Raw genomic sequence first — 8,433 nt, forward strand, 5'->3', positions numbered from 1 at the left:
GGGGGGGGCTTCCGCCTAGGCTCTAGGCTTTGGGTCCAATGCCAAGGTCGCCTAGTTCTTTCTGTAACCTTGCATGTTAGCATGATTTAGTATTAATTGATACCTATCGAAATAGATGTCCTTGAGTTGTCCATCCCTTGTAAACTCAAGAAAATAGCTTGCTGGGAACATAGGTGGAAACTCTGTACTAACTGTGGTTTGTAAAATAGCAATATTAGGATTAGTTGTCTCTAAGGAAGTACCTTTTTGGGGTGTGAATACCCTCAGTTTCCTGTGCTTAGCCATGTATGTGACTGCTTATCCTATATAACAGCCTTTCAAGGCACAATCATCTCAGAAACATTTGAAAATTGCCCCCACAGGTATTATTCACTCTCTAGTACAATTTGTAAAAACATATTTCATCTGCTTTGTGCACCCACAATTTTGTTACAATTCTGTATATGCACGTGCTTCATCACTTGTCCATAAATGCATCTAGATAATTTTTTTGGTTTAATTGCTGATAGATGTCCTATCGCCCAATTGCGAATAGGCCCTCTATAAGTTCAATTCTTGTGGATAGACCCCCTGAATGAAATTTTTTTATTACTCTTTTGATCTTTTCCCCTCTAGAGGTCTATTTGTTAAAAAAAGTCATTCTATAAAAACCACCTTTGATTTTCAAATTATGCGTAAACCAACTTTAGTGGTTTCTTGTAATCAACCACCAGCCCACTTTTCACTTGCTTTTTTTGGTTAATTGATCCCTTATAATCTCCATTAAGGATCATCTCTCTAATATACTTGGTATTTTTACCGAAAAACTTGGTTTAAAAATGAATCAAGTGGTTCATTGGAACAAAAAACCGCTTAAACGTGGTTACGTATAAATTAAAAATCAAAGGTGGTTTATATAGAATGACTTATTACCCTATTTTAAAGGTGGTTTCTTCNCCCTTTCTCTGAGGCTAAAAGAGTCAAAACATGTCACAGTGGGGTCTATGAACTACAGGGGGTCTATCTGCACCAAGCGACGTCTATCCACAGTTAACCTTAATTATGTTAGGTGAAGTACACATGCACGTGCACACATGCTCACACGCTACCATTACGTCAAATTATTTGTCAGCCTGTACATAAATGTTGTCTTGTGTTATGGGTGATTTGGCAATTCGGAGGCAGGGTAGAACTGCTAGTAACTTTCATGTTTAAAGACATGGGAGCGAGTTTCTTCCATTTTGACTCTATGCATTAAATCCGTCTACACATCCATCTCCCATTGATCCTCTATAAGACTCCACTTGAGTAGTGACTGCCATTTTCCTATGTGGAACCTAGTTAACATCAGTCTTATAATTCCAACTTGATAATGTCACACAATTGAACTGCCTAGTTTATGACTCCTTAATGTTGGTTGAATATGCAATTTCACACTTTCATCTCTGCTCATGGTTTCATGGGATCGTGATATTCATTTAGCTAATAATGTAGTTATGAATTCTCATTAGAAAATGAAAGATTAACTTTATTATTTTATGAACTATTTGAATGTTGTCAAGTGCTACTTGTTTCTCTTCTTCTAATGCTTAGTTATCTCTATCAGTTTCCGGAAGAGAGGAAGCTTGATTTGCTTAAGACTCTTGCTGGATGTTCGCCTTATGCAACCGCACAGGATTCACGGCAACTTCTTCCCTCAATTGTTCAACTACTTAAGGTATTGGCTTTCTGCAATGTCTTATATATTTTGTTGTAGCCTGTGGATTTGTATCATTCCTGAAATGTATTTGCTGATTTCAAGTTCTTTAGTATTATATACTTGATCATAATTTTTATTTTTCCAATGCTATCCATATCTCTTGTTGTCCTTGTCATTTTGACACATGTTTTTGCATCTGACTGAATGGGTACTCCTATTTAGGGGTTATGTGTTTGCATAGGATGGTCTTCTTTAATTTTATTGAAATGCTTCATTATCTTGTATGTTTTTTTCCTTTATTTATCTGAAACAGTGTCATATTTGTTACATTTGTTCTCCCTGTTACCTGCAGAAATTCATGCCTATAAGGAAAACAGAAGAAGCAAATTTGAATTATGTTGAGTGCTTACTATACACCTTTCACCACTTATCCTACAAGGTCATTGGACTCCAGAGCCTTACTCTTTTGTTATTTTGAAACATTTTTTTCCCTTCTTGTTATCCCCCCCCCGCCCCCTCCCCTCCTTTTTTTCTATATATGCTGAGCTGTATGTGCTACAGACTCCAAACTCTACAAATAGTCTTTGTGGATACAAGATTGTGACTGGCCAACCATCGCAGGCTTGGAGAAGATTTCTCAGAAAACTATAAAGATTTCACTGAAAGGTACCGTATCAATCCTGTATTTTGTCTATTATTTGTCAATTCATTGTTGAGAGTCTTCCTCAAAACAATTGTATCTTTGAATTTCCTTTTCCAACTTTACACTTCCATCTGTTTTCAGAACTTGTCACACTTAACATTTTTTATGCATACAATGCAATCACTCGTGCTCTGTGTGAATGTTGATGTCTTATATTACTAGTTGCTACAGAAAACAATGGGTATAAGAGCAAGTGCAACAGCCTCCCAAGAAGGCTCCTAAGTCCTATGTGGCAAGAAAAATCTCCCAAGACCTTCTAACAAGCTCCCAAGGAAGCTCTCAAATCCTAGTTGGCGGTGGGGCCCACCATGGAGCTCCTAAGAGCTCCACAAATTTGTGGAGCACTTGGGAGCTCTTAAGGGGTGGGGGCCCACTAAATTTTTTTTATTAGATTTGTTGTTTTAAAAAATATTTATAAAATGTTAGACATAGAAGAATCAATTTTTCAAATAATATTTATGCTCCTAGTTGGGAGTTTGTTGGAATATTTTTCCTAGTATGAAGCTCCTAATTGGGCCCCATGCTTGAGAGCACTCCAACAAGAGCTCCCTACTAGGAGATTGCTGAACTTGCTCTAAGGTTGTACCATAACTCCTGCAAATACAAGCTCATAGTTACACCTTAATTTTTGTACTCTACAACGGTTTAGTGCATAATTGCTGGTATAAATTAGGGATGTTTTGAGGTATAATTATTTCCATGGAGATCTAGTGCTAGTTGAGACTGATGGTTTGTAGTCTATCATTGTCGACGCATCTCTTTCATCAGGATGGCTGGTCTATCTGCGTCTAAAATGGCATGCACTTCCATCTGTGGATGACACATAGTTGGGTTAATTGCTGAGAACATGAATAAGGAATAGATATACGTCTTCTTGGTAAATAATTAATGTATTGATAGTCTATTCATTATTTTATATTTGGTCATCCATGTGGAAAACAAAGACATGAGTTTACGCTTGGCAAACAAAGATGCCCTTGCTTTGTGAACTTCCATTTTTAAGCCCTGATTCCATAACAGAATATGACATCCTGTTTTAGGTCGAGTGAGTGAGTTTCCTCAAAATATATCTTCTTTCTGTTCTTTTCTAAAACAAATTTAAAGATCCTATATACATTTATGAGAGCCCAGATATTCTAATGAAGAGTCTAAACATGGCTCTGGATGCCCTGCATTTAGCGGTTAACCAACTAGAATATAAGCTTCTAGTAAATAGTGTACAAAGGCTTCTAGATGTTTAGATTGTTATAAGTTTTAGTTCTTAGCTATCAAAGGTTTAAAGAGAAAATTTAATAAAAAATCTATGACTTTCATTATGTAAGAATATCAATCGCATCTTGCATATTATAAAATTTGAAGTAAAGAAAAAAAAGAAAAAGAAAATAAAGGACTTAAGAAGGATATTTAGAGACTTCTCATCTCTCTCTGAAAAGATTCTTCCTTTTTTCATATTCTTTTACCTTCTCGATAGTCTCCCTCCCTCCTCTCGCTCCCTCCCTCCTTCTCATCTTGGAAGATTTCTCCCTCTTTCGTACTTCTCTCGCCTTTAGGGAAATTGCTCGGGTGAGGGACTAGTACATGAATCCTTTTTTTTATTCAGCAATACTATAGTCATCTCTCTGTCAAACTATCATATACTCGGTGATTATTTCAACACGTGTAAGATCCTGTCACTACTATTGGTGCACTTGGTATTGTTTTGTTGCACATGTCCATTCAGTCCTCATGGCCTAAAAATATATTTGTTTACTGTACTATGTCACTGCAACGTTATGATAATAATATGTTATCTTTACTTGATGCTAACACTTATTCATGGATCTAATCTGCGTTATCAATTTTGAGCCAGCTATACTATAATATTTTTGTAGAGCTCCTCCGAAGTTGAACTATATGCCAAGCCCAAACTCAGCGAAAGACTCCCTTGTGGTAGCACTGCTTTTTATGTTCATTAATGGACCATTGAAGTAGATTGTTACAGATTATTGTCAAGGTGGATTTTTGCCAAAGCTCTTTTCCTATCAGGCCATGGAGATAATTTTCAGTACACAATTGAAAAATATCACAATTCACTAGATGACTTTTTACGTAGCACCACTTTGAAATTGACTAATCATGCAATATTTATGCGTGATCTAACCTAAATAATCAAATTGTGTTCCTGCTGCCTCCTGTAGCTTGTGATGTTCTTATCACATGCAGCAGATGATCCCTTATATTGTTAGTTTGTGATGTCCTGTAGCGTCTTCTAGCTTTCTTTGATAGTTCCATGTTTACTCTGTTTATTTTTTTTGTGCGTGCAAGTTGATTGAGGAGGGAGCATGGTCTTAATATTACACATCTTTTACCAATCCGTTTGCAATTTTTTTTAAAGACTTGGAGTGGCACCCTTAGTTTTGCTTTACGCAGGTTAAGTTCTATTGAAGATGTTGTGAAGGTAGCTATGAAGAAACTAACACAGGGGATGGCAGAGCACAACAAGGCAATGTCTGCAGCTAAAGATGAAGAGACAAAGGCTAAAGTTGTAAGTTCTGTTTGCGAATGAACTATTGACTTATTCATGTTTATCTCATATATTAACCACTGACAACTCTGATTCCTGCAGAAATTGAACCAGCAGAAAGATACCACTGGCCTGAGGGTCTGCAACAATATACTGGCAATGACACAGGTATTATTTTGTTGAACCATCATATACAGTTTAGGTCCTGTTTAATTAATCAAAAACCATATACGATATTTTTCCAGCCGCTCCATTCAAAAGCTCCTACATTTATCGGTGATAACAAAATTAAGCTATCCTGGAATGAGCCGGCTAAAGCATCACCTGCCTCCACAATAGGGTAAGGAATTCATCTTTCAACATTAGCAATTTAGTCTTCTGTTGTCATAAAGTTCACTAATATTCTCAAATTTGCACATGGTTGGATACTTGGGCTTCAGGGCTAAAAGGGCTGCATCAACTACAAATGGTTCAGTTAATAATAATGCTAAAAAGGGGCGAGGTTTTGGGCCTAATCAAAACCAGAATGTGAATAGAGCATTTGACGGTTTGTCTCATGGTGGAGGAAGAGGTAGAGGAAGAGGCAGGAGTTGGGGGAACCGTGGAAGAGGTAGAGGTTATCGTTAGTTCCTCATGCCTTTCAGAGATTTCAACTGGATTTAGTGAACCTCTTCTGTGTGAAAGGATTAATACTAATCCTGATTTTATCTAGAGGAAGTCGTCAAAAGAGAATGTAAGCTGCATTTCAAAAGCATATCAAAATGGTTCTTGCGTCATATCCACATGTAGCTTTGTGCAGTGGAGTCCTATTGAAGAGGGATCTCTGTTTTCCTTACCTCGTGGGTGCAAAATGTAGGCAGCTATTGCAACTTCTGAGGTTTTGTAATGAACTGTCTTAATTTGATAGGTTCGCTAGTTGATAGTTTGTGCTTTGATGCCGTAGTCGTGGGAAAATAAATATTGAGGATATTTTTAGGAGGTACTTTTCCATCAGAGATGATAGAACCATCACATGTAGGAATTTTATTGTACTAGGGTATGACTAATCATCTGTTTTATATAGAGATGAGAATAGTGGAATTTGCAGCAAGCATGTTAATTTACAATTTATTATTTGCAAATACTTGCATTTGATATCCTTCGACTGCAATTCAGCATGCCATTCTGAGAGGTTAGCTGCATAATCTGACTGATTATGCTGTTAGCTTGGAAAATAGTCCATTTGTATAGCCATCAAGTTGATGGTCTACAACGCATTATTGTATGCATGGCATCTTTCTTGCTCTTCTAAACCCAGTTTTCCTTGGTGCTGCTTAAGCTTCTGGCTCGTCACGAAAGCATGGAGGTAAAATACTACGGTGAGTACCTGGTTTTATTCGCAGATTGTCGTTCACGAGTTCATTACTGCAAATGTTAACAACATATGGGCGTTCCATCAGCTGTGTCGATCGATTGCCTGCTTTCTCTTGCTAGTATATAGAATTACAGAATTTCAACCCTCTCCACAACCTAATTCTTGGTAAATGGCGAGGGTGGCTTATAATTCGCATTGAGATGTTTGGCAAGAGGCTTATTTTGGATGGTAATTGCAATTTACCAATGTCAAACATCAATGCTCAACTGTATGTAAAACTAGGCTCAAGCTTAATGCTAAAAGATTAAAAGTCGTTTAAAGCATATTTTAAGCCTATGCTGTAGACGATCATAACGGTACTATAAAATTTTGCAAAACAATACCACAGTATCCCTTTATCCGCCGCTATATGACATGCTGGCTCCTATTATGGTTTGCTCAACAACACAGTTTTAACACGATTCGTGACGCTCTTTTATCTGTTCTATATCTAACCCTTCCCTTCTTGTTGTTGCCTAGTACAAGGAATGGAATATATTATAGTGCTCGTGGGCGCGCGCGTGCGTGTGTCTATATAAAAAAGTGACATGAGGTATATTATTTTGCTGTCTTATTAGTCATACCCAGTGATAGGCTATCGACTGGAGCCATCATGTTAGTCAAATTATAGGAGGCAAAGTACGCTACTTTCGTCACTAAGTACATCTTGCTAAATAAGGCCACATCTCTTAGCTAGTATCGCACGTGCTCAGCGCACCTTACACATGCGCGCACGCACCATGTGTCTAGTAAAAAGGGGCCGGTGTGTCCTTACACATTTTGGCACCAACCTAATTTACACACACAGAAACAGACAAACGCACGCGCACGCACATACACGAACGCATGTATACATACGTACACGTATACACGTATACGAGTTCATATTTCTACTTTTTTTTTACGAGAAATAAATAAATAAACCTGCCACCCATGCTTTCCTCAACATGACCCTCACCTAAAAAGATACGAATTAAAAAAAAAAAACACACAAACAAGCCTGACTCACATCTATCACAAGACTAGCCCTCCCTCCCCTATGACAATTTAAGGCCCATCCCTTCACAGGAGGGGCATGTTCCTACAAAGGAGCCCTGCAAACTTGCTTTCCCCTTTCACAATGTCCAGCCCTTAAAACGCAACGTATTTATGCCCCCCAAAACCTTTTTGCCAAACCATTTCCAAAATTAATTTTCCCCGTCCTCTCTCTCGGTCGACAGTTATAGCATGATGGCTTAGCCCATGCCCCCTACGGCTACACCCAAAAGGGCAGACCAAACAGAGCAAGGCCAGAACCGTAAACAGGATAAAAGCCTCCCCCATGTCATTGAAGCTTGTTAGGGGCCCATTTACGGAACCGAAAATGGGATGGGGGGCACGTGACGTGACCCGATTCGTAGGGGATTAAAGCAAGGAGATTTTCTGAATAGGAAATAAGATGTCATGAGTGCTGATAACGACCCAGATGCTTTCCTTTCACGAGGGGAAGTAAAAGTGAATTGGCGTTGAGGCCTATGTTCATGCGGTAATATCTTTTTTTTAATTTTAAAATCCTTCCAAGCGTTTGAGTGGATCTGAACCTGGATTGTTGCGATACCATTTAGATTTTAGGTACTAATGAGTACTCAATTTTCATACACACGTTTACGCAAGAAATTTCAATATCGATCTCCAATTTGAAAAAAGGGCACCATGCATTTAGATGATACACAGGACTAACACTAATTGGTGACCAACATATGTATAGATCTTGCACATGCATACTTGGGAGAAAGAAAAACAAAAAAACAAAACACATAGATCTTGCACATGCATATTGACGTTGATGTAAGATATTATGGCCCCAAGGATCCTAAGCACAAGCATGTTGACGTGAGACCTGGTGCCCTCATGATCTTGAACAAGCAGACTCACGCTGACGCGAAGACTAGTACACGACCGCCTAATTTGAAATTGAACGTGCGAATGGCAACGCTGTAAAATCTCCAAAACTCTAGGGGCGTAGTAGTATCAACTTGATTCATGAATGCTAGTTAGCTAGGGTGCTATACATATATCCCTCTCTCTTTCTCCTCTGTGTGCAACCTCGCCCACTCTTGGCCCCTCATTCTCTTGCCTATATACTTGTTTGCTTTCACAAATTAAACTTGAAGCCT

At 38.3% G+C, this 8,433-nt stretch overlaps 1 pseudogene; it reads left to right on the forward strand.

Moving 5' to 3' along the window:
• On the forward strand, positions 1,123-6,001 carry LOC109845987 (annotated as a pseudogene).

Source organism: Asparagus officinalis, chromosome 6 (assembly GCF_001876935.1).
Source record: "Asparagus officinalis chromosome 6, Aspof.V1, whole genome shotgun sequence".
Taxonomy (NCBI): Eukaryota; Viridiplantae; Streptophyta; class Magnoliopsida; order Asparagales; family Asparagaceae; genus Asparagus; species Asparagus officinalis.